The following is an 18763-nucleotide window of genomic DNA, read 5'->3' on the forward strand; positions in this document are numbered from 1 at the left end:
AACGAGTCCACTCCGCCATTCAATCATGGCTGATGGGCATTTCAACTCCACCTACCAGCATTCTCCCCGTAGCCCTTAATTCCTCGCAACATCAAGAATTTATCTATCTCTGCCTTGAAGCCATTTAGCGTCCCGGCCTCCACTGCACTCCGCGGCAATGAATTCCACAGGCCCACCACTCTCTGGCTGAAGAAATGTCTCCGCATTTCTGTTCTGAATTTACCCCCTCTAATTCTAAGGCTGTGCCCACGGGTCCTCGTCTCCTCGCCTAACGGAAACAGTTTCTTTACGTCCACCCTTTCTAAGCCATGTATTATCTTGTAAGCTTCTATTAGATCTCCCCTTAACCTTCTAAACTCCAATGAATACAATCCCAGGATCCTCAGCCGTTCATCATATGTTAGACCCGCCATTCCAGGGATCATCCGTGTGAATCTCCGCTGGACACGCTCCAGTGCCAGTATGTCCTTCCTGAGATGTGGGGCCCAAAACTGGACACAGTACTCCAAATGGGGCCTAACCAGAGCCTTATAAAGGCTCAGTAGCACATTGCTGCTTTTATATTCCAACCCTCTTGAGATAAATGACAACATTGCATTCGCTTTCTTAATCACAGATTCAACCTGCATGTTTACCTTTAGGGAATCCTCGACTAGCACTCCCAGATCCCTTTGTACTTTGGCTTTATGAATTTTCTCACCGTTTAGAAAGTAGTCTATGCTTGGATTCTTTTTTCCAAAGTGCAAGACCTCACATTTTCTCACGTTGAATTGCATCAGCCATTTCCTGCATCACTCTCCCAAACTGTCTAGATCCTTCTGCAGCCTCCCCACTTCCTCAGCACTACCTGCCTGACCACCTAACTTCGTATCATCGGCAAACTTCGCTAGAATGCCCCCAGTCCCTTCATCCAGATCATTAATATATATGGTGAACAGCTGCAGCCCCAATACTGAACCCTGTGGGACACCGCTGGTCACCGGCTGCCATTCCGAAAAAGAACCTTTTATCCCAACTCTCTGCCTTCTGTCAGACAGCCAATCCTCAACCCATGCCAGTAGCTCACCTCGAACACCATGGGCCCTCACCTTACTCAGCAGCCTCCTGTGTGGCATCTTATCAAAGGCCTTTTGGAAATCCAGATAGACCACATCCACTGGGTTTCCCTGGTCTAACCTACTTGTCACCTCCTCAAAGAATTCTAACAGGTTCGTCAGGCACGACCTCCCCTTACTAAATCCATGTTGACTTGTTCTAATCCGACCCTGCTCTTCCAAGAATATAGAAATCTCATCCTTAACGATCAATTCTAGAATTTTACCAACGACCGAGGTTAGGCTAATTGGCCTATAATTTTCCATCTTTTGTCTTGATCCTTTCTTGAACAAGGGGGTTACAACAGCGATCTTCCAATCGTCCGGGACTTTCCCTGACTCCAGTGATTTATGAAAGATCTCAACCAACGCTTCCGCTATTTCTTCAGCCACCTCCCTCAGAACTCTAGGATGTAGCCCATCGGGGCCAGGAGATTTGTCCATTTTAAGACCTTTTAGCTTGTTTAGCACCATCTCTTTTGTAATGGCAACCATACTCAACTCAGCCCCCTGACCCTCTATAATTTTTGGGATATTACTCATGTCTTCCACTGTGAAGACCGACGCAAAATACTTATTAAGTTCTCCAGCCATTTCCTCGTCTCCCATCACTAGCCTTCCGGAATCAGCTTGAATTGGCCCAATGTCTACTTTGGCCTGTCGTTTGTTTCTTATGTATTGAAAGAAACTTTTACTATCATTTCTTATATTACTGGCTAGCCTGCCTTCATATTTGATCCTCTCCTTCCTTATTTGTCTCTTTGTTAACCTCTGTTTGTTTTTGTAGCCTTCCCAATCTTCTGATTTCCCAGTGCTTTTGGCCACTTTATAGGATCTCTCTTTTTCTTTGATACATTTCCTGACCTCCTTTGTCAGCCATGGCTGTCTAATCCCTCCCCGGATAATCTTTCTTTTCTTGGGGATGAACCTCTGTACAGTGTCCTCAATTATGCATACAAACTCCTGCCATTTTTGCTCTGCTGTCTTCCCCACTAGGGTCTGCTTCCAGTCGATTTTCGCCAGTTCCTCTCTCATGCCCTCGTAATTACCTTTATTTAACTGTAACACCATTACATCCGATTTTGCCTTCTCTCTTTCAAACTGCAGACTGAACTCAACCATATTATGATCGCTGCTTCCTAAGTGTTCCCTTACTTTAAGATCTTTTATAAAGTCTGGTTCATTACATAGCACTAGGTCCTGAATAGCCTGCTCCCTTGTGGGCTCCATGACAAGCTGTTCCAAAAAGCCATCTTGTAAAACTTGTAAGTTTTAAAGAGGGTCGGTGCATTCATATATTTAGTGCTGTTTGGAGGGAGTAAGAGAAACCTCCGATAGTCCAAATTCCTCCTTCAGTCCCAAGTGAAAGTCAGAAAGGAAGTGAAAGTCGAAAAGAAACTGAAAGTTTGCTCATCACGCTCGTCACCAATAGAGCGAAGTGAGTCAGGGCCCTCACATGCTCAGAGCAAAAATTTGATCAAAAGGGGCTCTTCAAACTGAGGCAAGTCTGATGGGTCAGGAAATCTCCCGACTCAAGCTACCTGCCATGATAGTGCAAATCCGGCCCTTAGTGTTCACAGGGCGTGTTTGTTATAGTAAATCCAGTTTCATAGCCTGGCCTTATCCTGGAACAAAGTGGCAGTCCTTAACCTCGGATTTACAATATAAAAAGTATGGTCTAGTGGGAAGTTTATACACTGATGTTGTGTAGCACTGCCACTTTTGTCTCATAGAATTTACAGTGCAGAAGTTGGCCATTCGGCCCATCGAGTCTGCACCGGCTCTTGGAAAGAGCACACTACCCAAGGTCAACACCTCCCCCTATCCCAATAACCCATTAACCCCACCCAACACTAAGGGCAATTTTGTACACTAAGGGCAATTTATCATGGCCAATCCACCTATCACATGCATGTGAATGTGCAATGATCATGTTATAGTTGTTTAATTTTTAAACGTGGCCACCATAATCCATCAACTGCATGTAGCTATCAAACCCCTGATGCCTATTAACGCTTATACCTCTTAAAATGATGGCATATTCGCTATAATTTCCCCAGAGAAAGAAACATTTTCCACAGTAAGATGTTCTTATCTTTCTCTGTGGGAGACATGCAGTGCCAATTCAACAAATTTCACTCACTTCAGTTAGTTTTTATTTGTTGCTTACTGATGGAGCACAAACCACTTCAGGTTTACACAGTGGTTAAAAAGAATCATGCACTTAAGGGGTTAAATAGCAAAATCTTAAATTTCAACTCTCAAGCAACAAAGCAGTTAGTCAATGGTTTGTCTCCAAGGGTCAGGAAGAAATTAACTACTAATCGGGATTGAGGAAACACACTTAACATTTTCTCCTTAAACAACTGAAGTTCACTGAAACTATCTTTTTTCCCTTCACCCGAAAGGCTCCAATCGGATGTGGCCTATTACCAAATGAAGGCTGTCCTCACAGTTCCTTGTGATAGCCTTCAAGGCAGTCAATTCCCCAAATTTTATTGGCTACATCAAACAAGCAAATGCCACACAGCTCTTGAAAAGAAAACTCCACTTCAGTTACAAGGCCATCTGGTGACCAATACAAGCTTCCAAGAGTCCCATAAACATTTAGACCAATCAGCGTTTAAAGTTGGGCAAGTTCATAAACTGGTTTCGACTAAAGACTCTAACTGGATTAATAAGACAGGCAGCACTTTCAAAACAAAGATTTCTCTGTAATAAATTTAGATAAACTTGCTGCCTCTCAAAAGAAACAAAAGTTAATGGGCAAATTGATGACTGCTTCAGCAGTTTACAACAATCCCAGCTGTCTTGGCCAATTCCAAACAGATACACAGTGGGTTTCACGCTTTGTGTTCTTTTAAACGGACTGGACAGCTACTGGTCTTTCTCTATAGTACAAGTATCACAAATAAAGAAAATTCAAAGCAAGAGAGTCTGAAGAAAGAAATGGACTTCATCAGCAAAATTTGCTACCTTTGCTCACCCAGAAACAACTGCTGACTGTTACACACAGAGATACAGTTTGTGCTGTACTAACCTTTCAAGAGGCTGAAATCTTTGATCTTCTTACTCAGGGGGAAAAATCTGACATCATAAAAGAGAAGCAGATCATACTAAACGGTCAAAGTGCAAGGTTTCAGTTGGAAACTTTACAGCTGCAACTTTCCCCTATGCGGTCACTCGGCAACCTGAGCTGGCTGAGACCTCCTTTCACTTCAAAACAATGAGAATTAAAGCTCTAATTCCCTTCAAGCTTCCAGTGTTTACCGGGCACGCCACCCTCTTCAGTACGCTCACAGTTTGACTCATTACTCCTGCAGAGTGCAAATCAATAGGGATGACGGTCCACAGGTCCTTTTGTAATAACTTCTCACAATTAAGGCCAAAACATAAAATTGGTTCAGTTGTGTCTCAAACAATGCTGAACATAATCCTCTAACTTTTTGGACAGAACCTGAAGTTGTTTCGTGTCTAGAATGAGAAACTTCACTTGCTAAGAAAATGTGGGATTCTACAAAGCCCAATAATAAAAGAATATTCCCAAACAATCAATTTCAATTAAATCAATCAGAGCCATGGAATTAATGAGAAAGCTGAACAGCGAAAATGGAAATTTACTGTTAGCTAGCATTGCGCAGTTGGCCTGACAAAGCCCTTAAATATATTCATAGCAAAAAGATACTCCCAGTCAAAGCTCCCAGCACCCCTTCCCCCTGCTGTTCTTTGTTTTTAGGAGGGGGATGGTTAAAACTAAGACCCTTACACAGGAACTGCTCATCTCAGCACCTGGATATTCAAACTGGCGAGAACTCAATAGGTGCAATTGCTAGCTCAGCCATTGTGCGCAACTTTAAAGAAAAGGCTGACATCCTACTGCAGGAAGCTGAAGATATCTGACCTCAGCATCTGTGTTGTGAAGCATTGTGAGGAAAACAAACTGATGGTACCTATTTAAATGGATTTGAGTGGGGGGGTGGAAGAGAAGCAACATGTAGATTGGAATAATGTGCGTCCATCTCCAGTGGAGATTCTAGTAATAGTTCATACTTGCTGACCCATGAGATAAGGAATTCCTGAAAAGGCCTGATCAATGGGTATCTGAGCGCTAAGAAACTAAGAAATCGCTGACATTTTCATCAAGTTCTCCAGGTTTGCCAAAGTTTTTACACAGAATACACAGCACAGGCAGGCCATTCGACCCAACTAATCTGTGCTATTGTTCATACTCCACATGACTCACAGGCAATTACTTTCAAAGTGCAGTCATTGCATGAAGCTAAACAAACGTGGGAGCCCACTTATCCAAATCTTAACAACCAACAAATTGACCTATTATTTTGATGGTGCTTTTTAGAGGAAGAATGTTAGCAGAGCATCAAGATAACTCACTGTTCTGATCCTTGACATCACTGACATCTTATCCTCCCTATATCTGCCCCCCACGTAAACTCCCAAATTCATATTTATGGTCACCCCGTTGACCTTGCCACCTCACTTGGCGTTGCTGGTCCCATCCTATCAATGCAGCCCTCACTGATCACTTCCTTCTATCACTTACAATGCACATGCTCCTTGAAAAAGATGATCCCCAAATTCACTTATAATTGCACTTTCAAAATCCCAAATACCAAGGGCTGGATTCTCCTTTTGAGTGAGGTGCTGATGCCAGGACTGAATAGGGGGTGCTCCACAGTCCCAACGGGACTGAATAGGGGGTGCTCCACAGTCCCAACGGGACTGAATAGGGGGTGCTCCACAGTCCCAACGGGTCTGAATAGGGGGTGCTCCACAGTCCCAACGGGACTGAATAGGGGGTGCTCCACAGTCCCAACGGGTCTGAATAGGGGGTGCTCCACAGTCCCAACGGGACTGAATAGGGGGTGCTCCACAGTCCCAACGGGTCTGAATAGGGGGTGCTCCACAGTCCCAACGGGACTGAATAGGGGGTGCTCCACAGTCCCAACGGGACTGAATAGGGGGTGCTCCACAGTCCCAACGGGTCTGAATAGGGGGTGCTCCACAGACCCAACGGGACTGAATAGGGGGTGCTCCACAGTCCCAACGGGTCTGAATAGGGGGTGCTCCACAGTCCCAACGGGACTGAATAGGGGGTGCTCCACAGTCCCAACGGGTCTGAATAGGGGGTGCTCCACAGTCCCAACGGGTCTGAATAGGGGGTGCTCCACAGTCCCAACGGGACTGAATAGGGGGTGCTCCACAGTCCCAACGGGTCTGAATAGGGGGTGCTCCACAGTCCCAACGGGTCTGAATAGGGGGTGCTCCACAGTCCCAACGGGTCTGAATAGGGGGTGCTCCACAGTCCCAACGGGACTGAATAGGGGGTGCTCCACAGTCCCAACGGGACTGAATAGGGGGTGCTCCACAGTCCCAACGGGTCTGAATAGGGGGTGCTCCACAGTCCCAACGGGACTGAATAGGGGGTGCTCCACAGTCCCAACGGGTCTGAATAGGGGGTGCTCCACAGTCCCAACGGGTCTGAATAGGGGGTGCTCCACAGTCCCAACGGGTCTGAATAGGGGGTGCTCCACAGTCCCAACGGGACTGAATAGGGGGTGCTCCACAGTCCCAACGGGTCTGAATAGGGGGTGCTCCACAGTCCCAACGGGACTGAATAGGGGGTGCTCCACAGTCCCAACGGGTCTGAATAGGGGGTGCTCCACAGTCCCAACGGGACTGAATAGGGGGTGCTCCACAGTCCCAACGGGTCTGAATAGGGGGTGCTCCACAGTCCCAACGGGACTGAATAGGGGGTGCTCCACAGTCCCAACGGGACTGAATAGGGGGTGCTCCACAGTCCCAACGGGTCTGAATAGGGGGTGCTCCACAGTCCCAACGGGACTGAATAGGGGGTGCTCCACAGTCCCAACGGGTCTGAATAGGGGGTGCTCCACAGTCCTAACGGGTCTGAATAGGGGGTGCTCCACAGTCCCAACGGGTCTGAATAGGGGGTGCTCCACAGTCCCAACGGGTCTGAATAGGGGGTGCTCCACAGTCCCAACGGGACTGAATAGGGGGTGCTCCACAGTCCCAACGGGTCTGAATAGGGGGTGCTCCACAGTCCCAACGGGTCTGAATAGGGGGTGCTCCACAGTCCCAACGGGTCTGAATAGGGGGTGCTCCACAGTCCCAACGGGTCTGAATAGGGGGTGCTCCACAGTCCCAACGGGTCTGAATAGGGGGTGCTCCACAGTCCCAACGGGACTGAATAGGGGGTGCTCCACAGTCCCAACAGGTCTGAATAGGGGGTGCTCCACAGTCCCAACAGTGCCTCCAGTCCCTGACATGATTGTGGCCCACCATTCACGCCATGTGGAACTAGTGCAATTCCAACTGACGCGAGCATCGGATTCGCTGCAGTCGGGATTGGCACTGGTGAGCTGGGACTGCATATCAGGACTCCATGCCCCTCACATTCTCATTCCAGCCAAGAAGATGACACCCCGAAGAGTGGCCCAGAGGTTCGCGGGTGCATAGCCATGGAGGAGTGGCGGGACACCCTGTTCCCCAGGGTAGGAAGGAGGCGGCTGCCTGCCGCATCAACCGGGCCGGGACGCGGATGGCTGAGGCAGTCAGCGGCGTGGGCCCCACTGTAAGGACTGGCAGTAGTGCCGGAAAAAGCTGCACGGCCTCCTCAGGGGGAGCGCGGGTGAGTCGCCACCTCCGTGCCCCTGGCACCACCCCCGCCTCACGCACCTCCACTCCATCCACCAACTCCAGAGGGCGACTGCAGAGGGCCGAGGTAGGGTGCTCTTTCAGGGGGTCGGTGCTGATTCGGTGGGCTGATTGGCCTCTATCTGCACAGTAATGATTCAATGGCAGTGATTTAACTAAATGGGAAGAAAGTCTAGCCGTGTGTTTCCCAGCCCTTTCAGCGATTCGCATTTGATAAGAGGCCTCAATGAGGGACGTGCAGTTAAAGGCCGCACATAGACCCATTTTGTACAGCTGGGTAGATACCGGGAGTGGGGTCTCCGGCTTTTATCGGCCACGCTGCGCTGCGGTGAGCTGTTTTCCGGGCGCACGGTGGCCATTAAATCGCACCCGATGAATCTTACCGGAATTTGGCAACGTGTCAGGCTCAGACTGAAAACTTGCATGTAGCACACACCAGTTTTCTCTCCAGATCTTGAGCCGCTTTCAAGAAAAAAATGAGTGGGTGGGGTTTCCGCCATTACTCGAGCGGGGCGGGGGCGGGTCCTGATAGAGTCAGCACCCTCCTCCACAGAGACTGGGGCGCCATCCTTAAAGGGCACCCGGATCAGAACTGACACTGAATGGTGCCCTGTCCCCGCCAAGGTATCGGGGTCTCCGCCCCATGTGGAGCTCACCCTCCGGACAATCATCAGGGGTTACCAGAATTTCCGGCGATCCCCCTCAGAGTCCACTTTCCAGCCCCCTCACCATGCACCATAGGTGGGGGGGGGGGGGTTGCAGAGGGATAAAGGGGGTGAGGAAATATACATACATCATGAAGTCTAATTACATTTTTAAAATTCTGTTTTTAATTCCTCGTTCCATCAGGACTGGATACACTTCAGAAGCAGAGACTGTGGCTAGGTAGAAATCCAAAAGAGAAGCATTTTCATTTTGCGCAACCATTGCCATTCTTTGGTTGAGACAAAATCCCATCGATTAGTTCCAGGTCGAGGGAGCTAAAAATCTGATACTGCTCACAACAGAGCAACTGGTTTCCTCAATGTCCTTGCCCACATTTATCTCTCAACCAATCATTAAAAACTTGCATTTGGATAGTGCCCGTAATTCTCCAGTTGTTGCGATTCTATTTTCCTGCAGGTGGCGTGCCCCTGCCAGCGCTGTTTGTGGCAGCGTGGCATGGTTACAATGGGAAACACTTAGGACAAGCGGCGGGAAAGAAGAATCCCACCGCCACCGTACGGCAAGCCCCTGAAAAACAGGGGGGATCGTAGAATCCAGCCCAATACCCTTAAGATGGTAAAATATCCCAAGGTGCTTCACGGGAGTGTTACCCAACAAAATTTCACACCCAGACATTCGGATAGATAATTTAAGTTTTAAGGAGCATCTTAAAAAGGAGAAAGCAACAGAAAGGCAGGGAGATTTGGAGGTAGAATTTGTTCTAGGCAGTTGAAGGCACGGCTGACAATGATGGAGCGATTAATATCGGGGAAGTGCAAGAGGCAAGAATTGGGGAATGCAGAGAACTCACTTGAAAAGCGAATTAACTGGTCATTCACCTGTTAAGCAGGATCTTATGCACAATACTGAGGGATTGCTAACATGTGCTTTCAGATGTTTTGCGACGTTAAATGCACCATCCAAGTGCAAGATGTCGTTATTAATGACATAAGGAACCTTCATTTCAAAAGTATTTCAAAAGTAATTTATCATACGAGAAGCATTGTGAGGCCTTTCGGAGAAGTGTGTCGAGATACAATCTAAATGTAAACCTTCCTTTGACCTCTGCAAGTAGATACCGATTTTTCTAATTATCTGATTATGCTGCAATGGGAAATGCTGAGAAACAGGAACTTGGGCACACTGAATGAATCTGTGTGGGCAGCCTTGGGCAAAATAGAGTAGGGCGGGAATTCATTGGAGAGTGAAGCCCTTACTGGAAACAATTTAGGAGCCAAATTTGCAAGCGTTTTAGGCTAATTTCACAAATAGCTTGTAAAGTAATTACTGGGTGCGATTTAATCACAGCGTTGTGCCCGGTGCTGATCTGGGCACGTAGGTTAAATAGTGGAGAGGCCAAAATTGGGGCACAAATCAGTTTGCTATCTAACCAGCCCGCTCCCGGTGGCAAGTTCCGGTTCATGCCCAACTATGGCGAGCATCTCATTGCCCTTATGCGCATTAATTTCCATCTGATTAGCGAGATTGAAGTCGAATGCAACGGCCTCCCAGGAATTAACGGGCTCCCCAGCGAGAAATCACACAGGCGTTATTCAGTATTCTTATTTAGAAACGTAAAGCTGGCGCGATGGCTGCTGAGGGGAACTGTGGAGGTTAGTAGTCATTTCCCTTTTCCGTCATGTAGCTCAAGGGCAATGGAACTGCTGCCCCAATGCTCGGGGTGGGTGGGCTGAAGTGTTTCGGCGGGAATCGCCCCTACACCGGGCGGGGTGGGCTTTCCATCTGTGAGGCCTTCAAGCCATCTTTAAATATTATGGATACCCATAACAGGGGCAACTACAGCTGCTGCACATCTGTCCTACCAAACACTTCCAGGACAAAGCCCTGCTCTTGGTTCTAAGCTGATGGCCACTTTACCACCTTTGACGTGAGCAGCCTCCAGCTTCACAGCTGACAGGCTATTTCTAATGAAGAATTGGCCTTGTTAGTTGTGAGAGCACTTCACAACTGCAGGTTGTGTTTGCTGCTCGCTCCTGCTTGTGGCTGCTGATGCCTGGAGGCTGCTGTTGCTGTTTCCTTCCTTTTCGGTAGCGGGAAAGAATGACAGTTTCTTTGAAGGTACCTGGGTCCTAGAACACCGGACTCAGGTGGACGTTTGGGTTCAGAAGGAAATCCGGTTTGAAGCAAGGAGACGCTGCGGGACCTGGTGTGCGCCCTTGTTCCAGCGTTCCTGATGAGGCCATCGAAGAACTGCTGCCATAGATTGCTGATGTTTTTGTTGCTGGTGTGGTGAGTGCTACATATAACTGGCTCTGTCACCGTGGGTCAAACACGCGAGAAGTCAAAGATGTCCATCTGCACGTTGAGCACCAGTGGAATATGTGGATGCCAGGATTTGGTTGCAGTGAGATTGGGGCGTGTGGGAGGGGCTGCACAGTTGCGGCTCCTGGGCGGAGAACGGCTCTGAGGGAACAAAACGTAACATCTGAAAGTTTGCAGATGATACCAAATTAGGTGGGAGGGTGAATTGTGACGAGGATGCAGGGATCCTACAGCAAGATCTGGACAGGTTGGGCAAGTGGGCAAATCAATGGCAGATGCAGTATAATTTGGATAAGTGTGAGGTTAGTTATTTTGGAAGCAAAAACAGGAAGGCAGATTACTACCTGAATGGTTGTAAATTGGGAGAGGGAAGTGTGCAGCGGGACCTGGGTGTCCTTGTGCACCAGTCGCTGAAGGTAAGCATGCAGGTGCAGCAGGCGGTAAAGAAGGCTAATGGGTATGTTGGTTTTCATTGCAAGAAGTTTCGAGTATAGAAGCAGGGATGTGTTGCTGCAATTGTACAGGGCCTTGGTGAGGCCCACACTTGGAGTATTGTGTGTAGTTTCGGTCTCCTTCTCTGAGAAAGGATGTTCTTGCTCTCGAGGGAGTGCAGTGAAGATTTACCAGACTGATTCTGTCATATGAGGAGAGATTGACTAGGTTGGGATTGTTCTCGCTGGAGTTCAGAAGAATATGAGGGGGGATCTCATCGAGACTTATAAAATTCTAACAGGACTATACAGGGGAGATGCAGGGAAGATGTTACCAATGATGGGTGTGTCCAGAACCAGGGGTCACAGCCTGAGGATTCAGGGTAAACCATTTCGGACAGAGATAAGGAGACACTTCTTCACGCAAAGAGTGGTGAGCCTGTGTAATTCATTACCACAGGGAGTAGCTGATGCTAAAACTTTGAATATATTCAAGAGGCGGCTAGATACAGCACTTGGGGAGAATGGGATCAACGGTTATGGAGAGAAAGCAGGATTAGGCTGTTGAGCTGGATGATCAGCCATAATCGTGAGGAATGGCAGAGCAGGCTCGAAAGGCCAAAAGGCCTCCTCCTGCTCCTATCTTCTATGTATCTATGTATCTATTTATTCTCAGGCTTTTTCTCCGTTTCTGTTGATGAACCTGTGAGAGATGATACCATGTGTTTGCTTTTTGTGAAAATGAGCTGATATAGCTTTGTATTGGTACCAATATAGAACCGTGAAATCTCCTTATTGTTTAATGGTTAGTGTGATATGTGGAATGTTACGTAGTTGATTTTCAAATCTTTTTTGCGATTGACTGTTTAATAAAGAAAATATTCTCAAGTGGTGTGGCAGGTTGTGTTTGTTGCTTGTTGCTGCTTGAGGTTGCAAATGCCTGCAGGTTGTTGTTTCCTGTAGCTTGAAGTAAGGAAAGGGAGGATGGAAGATGACTTGCTGTCTGTGCTGGAGAAGGGGAACTCCTTCCGTCTTCGAGTGTACTCTGGGTCCATGTGATTTTTCACTGCTGAGCAGTCTACTACTGGGAGCTGCAAGAGGGGGAGAGAGAGGCAGATTGATCCGAATGAGCGGTGTTTGCTGCTTGTGGCTGCTTGCAGTCCCCTGGAGGCTGTGTGTTTGTTTGCTGCCTCCTCTTTGCTTTTTGTGGTGTGGGGTAAAGAAAGGGAGGATGGTAAGATGGCCTGCTGCCTGGGCTGGCGAAGGGGAAGGGGAATTCTTTCTCTCTTCTGGTGTGCTCAGCATCGGTGCGATCACTGCGAGCTGCAGGAGAGAGAGAAAGAGGCGCATTGATCCAAATGAGCAACTCGATGAAAGTTTTGAAGAAATACATTTGCAGATTGCTGGTACATTTATTGTACTTGTGGAGGCTAGCATGTCACATCAAGTCAAACATGCTGGATATTGAGGTTGTACTGCACCTTGAACGTCAGAGCAGCATGTGGATAGCGAGCTTTGGTTCCGATTAAATCAGACCGTATAAGAAGACCTGTACAACGGAGGCTCATGGATAGAGACTGATATGTAATACGACGGAACAGCAAGGATCCTGAATTTTGTTGAGGGCCTGCAAAGGATGATATAGTAGCCGGGATTCTCCGGTCCCGCGGCCAAGTACTGACGCCGGCGTCAAAGGCGGCGTGGGCCACTCCGGCGTCAATGGGCCTCCATTGTGGTCTCCGAGTGGTGTCCGCTGCTCCGGCACTCGAATGTCGCGCGCCACGGCCAGCGCAGGTCCGCACATGCGCACCTCAGCTGCCGCGAATCCGCACATGCGCAGGGGTTCCCATTTCTGTGCCGGCCCCCGGGCAATATGGCAGAGCCCTACAGAGGCCCGGTGCAGAGGAACAGAGGCCCCCCACGGAATTAGCCCGCCTGCCGATCGGTTGGCCTCGATCGTGGGCCAGGCCATCGTGGAGCCCCCCCCCCCACCCTGAGTCGGATCCCCCCCGCCTCCCCACCAGGACGGCCCCCGCAGCCAGAACTCCGAGGTCCCGCCGGGTAGGACCATACGTAACCTACGCCGGCGGGACTCGGCCAAACTCGGCGGGGCGCGCAGAGAATCGCCGGGAGGTGCTTTCAACTGCCCCCGACCGGCGCGGCGGCGATTCCGCGGGCACCCGAGAATCGGAGAATGACGGCCAGTGTGTTTGGTTTTCTTTGCATCAATGAACTGCTGTCGGTTTCTGTTTGTCCCGATATTCTGTAGCAAAAGGTGTGTATAGCACAGTGCCTTTTCCTTGCTGATTAATGGTTAGTGTGATATATGGACTGTTAAGTAGTTGGTTTTCCTCTCTTTGTCTAAATGCACTGTTGACCGTTTAGTAAACAAAATATTGTCAAGTGACTTCTTGTGAGTACACGTGCCACGTCTTCGACAATGATTATTTATCGCATTTCAATCAAGCTTTGAAGGATGAACAGTTCGCCAGAACTCCAGAAGGCAGCAGCCAACTATCAAACAGGGGAGGACTAGTACTGGACTAGTAATTCAGAGACCCAGAGTCATGTACTGGGAACCCGGGTTCGCATCCCACAGTGGCAAATGGTGAAATATGAATTCAACAAAAAAACAAATCTGGAATTGAAAAGTTTAAAGATGACCATAAAACCATTGTCAATTGTTGTAAAAACCCATCTGGTTCACTAATGTCATTTCGGGAAGGAAATCTGTCATCTTTACCTGGTCCGGCCTATGTGAGCATGCTCTCCTGAATGTTCCCGGCAAGGGTGTGGAATCTGGGGGCTCCTGTTGTGGCCGGGGCACTGCATACTCCTGGATGATGCTCTCCACAATACTGACAGCCTCATGGGCTTTTGGCGTGTTTTTAATGCGGTATCACAGGTCAGCTACAGCAGCGTAGTCTTTTAATTTGGAGTTAATAACTGACTAGGGGTCTCAACCTCAAAAGAAACTTTTCAGCCACCACTTCTTTTTCAAAATCTGAAACTTCTCTCATTTGCCAGTACTTCCCTGCAGTTAACAAACATGGGATTTGCATACTTATTGCATTGGAACAATTGACAAAAATATACCTCAAGAAATCATCTATATATGACTTTTGTTACCGAGTTAAGTTTCTTCTTTGTAGGCTGTTAGCCAGAGGCCCTGGAGCTCTGTACAGAGCTAACACTATTACTGCTCTGTCCTCCCTCGACTCTCCTGGTCAGCTCTCTCCAGCAGATTCAGTTGTAAGATCGTGACCAGTAGGTACACTGCCTATTTGAGTCTCTGGCTAGCTCTTACTTTCAAGAAAATGATCCATCTTCACCGTCCTCTCGCCCACAGTTGGAAAATGGAAGCAGCTCTGCATATCTTTGGGTTGTAGGGGTGAGACCCACGGGGAGAATGTGCAACCTCCACACGGACAGTGACCTGGGGCGGAATCAAGCCCGGATTCATGAGGCAGTAGTGCTAACCACTGAGCCACACTGTCACCCCTAATATACTGAAAAGTTACAGGAATGGAGATAATCTAACTTGTTTCTTGACATTTTCTACATTTGGGAAATTCACAGAATGACAGAAATTTAAAGTGCAAAATGAGGCCATTCATCTGAATGTGGCTGTGCTGGTTTTTTGAAAGATCAGGTGGCGTAACAGGTGGTATGGGCGGCATGATAGCACAGTGGTTAGCATTGTTGCTTCACAGCACCAGGATCCCAGGTTCGATTCCTGACTTGGGTCACTGTCTGTGCGGAGTCTGCAAGTTCTCCCCGTGTCTGCGTGGGTTTCCTCCGGGTGCTCTGGTTTCCTCCCACAAGTCCCGAAAGACGTGCTGTTGGGTGAATTGGACATTCTGAATTCTCCCTCTGTACCTGAACAGGCGCCGGAGTGTGGCGAACGGGGGCTTTTCACAGTAACTTCATTGGTGTTAATGTAAGCCTACTTGTGACACTAATAAAGATTATTATTATGTGTGTTTAGTTCCAAACCCCAGTTTTTCCTCTGTGACCCTGTAAGTTCTGGCACCTGGCACCTCAGAAAAGGTGGGGCGGGGTGAGGGTGGGGGGTCACGTGGTCCCCAAATACAGACTGACAGTAACTGAATTGCCTCTTCAGGCCAACCTGAGGTGATGGTCTAGGGAAGGGGTAGCAGTTCAGGAAAAATCATTCATCATCTTTTGCAGGGCGAGCTGAGTGTAAGTGACCTTGAAAAGAAAACACTTTCTAACCAAGTATTTTGTCTGAAACCCAGCTTTGTTGCACAATTTGTTTGAAGCCGACTGGTCAAGTGCGAATGCAGCATTTCGGTCTGCAGCATTGAGTTTTCACTCTTTGATCAGCTTTCCTCAAACTATTCAATTCGAAATGAGAAGCACGGAGTGATAAGGTGCAGCTTTCCAATTCCCTAACTCACTGAGTACCACACGGTGAATGGTGCTGTGCGAACAGGGCGGGAAGCAGAACACAGACGCTCCTCCCGACAAACATTAGCAAATGAGTTCCTCAGACCACTTTTATGTGCCTCTCAGCCGCTAACTGCAGCAGCGACAGGATGATAGAGGTAGCCTGCCTGTCCTCACTGCATGCCGTTACAAAGGACATATGAGCAGACACATTTTGAGAAAGGGGAATCCATTATTGAAAAAATATATCTTGAACTGACATGAACTGTCTTTTTGGTAAGCTTAGTTGGAGAGAACTGCATTTCGAACAAAGTATTTTTGTTTAATGGTTCTACCTCATTAGTTGTCAGTTAATTGTTCACTTTTGCTACATTTGTAGATTTTCTGCCTCAAAGTGAGGGTGCGGATTAAACCCTACACAAGGATTTAAGGAGGTACTGTAGGAAACGTAGCACAGTTCCACACAGCACAGATTTTTGGATAAGCTGTTTAACTCAGATTGTCCAATCCGGTGTACAGAAACGAGAAGCTGCAGAGTATTTTAAATAAATGGAGCGGCATATTCTGTTGGTATCACGCTAAGTTTACTTCTTTGACCACAAAAAGAAAGTGGTAATTCATATTTGCTGCAGTTGTGGGATCTTACTGTGTCCAAATTCTTAGCCATGCTGCTAACATGAATGGGTACACGACAAAAATAATTAGGGTTCCAGCACTCAGTTCCTGACATCAGTGGTACAGCATTGGTTCAAACATTGTCAAAAGGCCACATCTGACCATGTATGGCTCAAGCAGCCCCAGCAAAACTGGAGATAATGGAAATCAGGGATAAACCCCTCCGCTGGCTGGAGTCATAACAGTATGAGGAAAGATGGTTGTGGTGGTTGGAGGTCAGTCATCTCCAGGACATTATCTGCAGAAATGTCATCAATGACCCTCCTTCCACCCTAACATCAGAAGTGGGGATGGTTGAAGAATGTTCATCATCATTCTCACTCCTCAGATACTGAAGCAGTCCATGTCCATATGCAACAAGACTTGGACAATATCCAGGTTTAGGCTGACAAACATTTGGTCCAGACACATTCCAGACAGTGACCACCTTCAACAAGAGAGAATCAAACCATCGCCCTTGAAATACAATGTGACTGTCAGCGAATCCCCATTATCAACATCCTGGAGGTTACCACAACCAGAAACACAACTGTGGCTACAAGAGCAGCTCAGAGGCTAGTTAGTCGTCTCCTGACTCCCCAGAGCCTGCCCACAATTTACAGGGCACAAGTCAGGAGAGTGAGTTGCCTTGGTGAGTGCAGCTCTAATCACACTCAAGAGGTTTGATACGATTTAGGGCAATGTAGCTGACCTGATTGGCATCCGTTCCACAAACACTCACTTCCTCCATCACCGACACACAGCAGCAGCAATGTAAGCCATCTACACGATGCACTCACCAAGGTTCCTTAGATAGCAGCTTACAAACCCACAACCATTACATCTAGGAGGACAAGGGCAGCAGACACATGGGAACACCACCACGTAGAAGTTCTCCTCCAAGCCACTCACCATCCTGCCTTGGAAATATATTGTCACTCCTTCACTGTCACTGTTCAGGGTTAAAATCCTGAAGCTCCCTCCTCAACAACACAGTGGGTTAACCTACACTACAGGGACTGAAGCGGTTCAGGAAGGCAGTTCACCACCACCTTCTCAAGAGCAATTGGGGATGGGCAATTAATGCTGGCATAGCCAGCGATATCCACATCCCTTGAAAACACAATAAGATGCCTAGGGCAGATTCTGGTACAGTGGTAATGTCACTGGACTAGTAATCCAGCGGCTCCGGCTAACACTCTGGGGATACGAGTTCAAATCCCCCAGCTGGAATTGAAAGGTAGCCTCAGTGATGGTGACTGCTATCATTGATTGTTGTAAATACCCACCTGGTTCACCAATGTCCTTTAGGGAAGGAATCTGTCGGCTTGACCTAAACGTGATTCCTGACCGACAGCAAGGTGGCTGATTCTTAACTCCCCTCTGAAATAGCCGAGCAAGCCATTCATTTCAAGGGCAATTAGGGATGGGCAACAAATGCTGAACTTGCCCACATCCCTAGAAAGAACCGATAAAAAAAATAAAGGCCAAATCCTTTCTTTATTACTTCTCAGTTTATGCAAATTAAACTAAGCCATAATTTGTTTAAATGTAACTGAAACCAACAGCATTTTGTTCTCTGCAATGTTGGGCTTCATCTGCATTGTAATTTAAGATGGTAAAAATACCACATGCGTGCAATCCATAATTAAAGTTGGAGTAAGTTGCAAGGTTATATTGCAGCTGAGGGATTCAGATATCACAAATCACGTGAAGACAGATTCCTAAAGCCTGTCACTTCATTCCAGTTACATTACCTTATATATTTGTCTCCCTGATAATAAAATATCTCATTACTAACTTGCAACATTATATCTTGACTTAATGGCTTGAACATCAATTATATGTGTCTATGAACAGCAAATACTTCATACCACCCCCATCACCTTCCCTATCCTTCACCCTCAGTTGGCTGGACAGTTGGTTCGTGATGCAGAGCGAGGCCAACAGAGTGGGTTCAATTCCTGTACCGGCTGTGGTTACTTATGAAGACCCACCTTCTCAGCCTTTGCCCCTTGCCTGAGGTGTGGTGATCCTCAGGTTAAATCGCCACCAGTCAGCTCTCCCCCTTAAAGGGGAAAGCAGCCTATGATCATCTGAGACTATGGTAACTTTATTTTCCTAGGCAAGCACAAAAGTGCCATCTTAAATGATTTTTAACGTGGGATTGAATCCACAGTTTTCTAACTCAGAGCTGACTCACAGCGGGGACAAAGCTGTTTTTGAGTCTGTTCGTGCGTGTTCTCAGACATTTGTATCTCCTGCCCGATGGAAGAAGTTGGAAGAGTGAGTAAGCCGGGTGGGAGGGGTTTTTGATTATGCTGCCCGCTTTCCCCAAGCAGCGGGAGGTGTAGGTAAAGTCAATGGATGGGAAGCAGGTTTGTGTGATGGACTAGGCCGTGTTCATGACTCTCTGAAGTTTCTTACGGTCTTGGGCCATACCAGGCTGTGAGGCAGCTAGATAGGATGCTTTCTGTGGTGCATCTGTAA

General features: G+C 47.7%; 1 protein-coding gene across 10 annotated transcripts in view; it reads right to left on the minus strand.

The window, feature by feature from the left end:
* The window catches only part of nav2a (neuron navigator 2a), a 1053608-nt gene that overhangs the window by 303512 nt on the left and 731333 nt on the right, over positions 1-18763 (minus strand). The window contains exon 1 of one of the 10 annotated variants that reach the window (XM_038808370.1): positions 4135-4155. The exons of the other annotated variants lie outside the window; for them this stretch is intronic. The gene's annotated coding sequence lies outside the window, so the exon portion shown is untranslated. Of the gene's footprint in view, positions 1-4134; positions 4156-18763 lie in introns of those variants that run through there. 10 annotated transcript variants of the gene reach the window in all.

The sequence above is a fragment of the Scyliorhinus canicula genome, chromosome 9 (assembly GCF_902713615.1).
Source record: "Scyliorhinus canicula chromosome 9, sScyCan1.1, whole genome shotgun sequence".
In the NCBI taxonomy this organism is placed as follows: domain Eukaryota; kingdom Metazoa; phylum Chordata; class Chondrichthyes; order Carcharhiniformes; family Scyliorhinidae; genus Scyliorhinus; species Scyliorhinus canicula.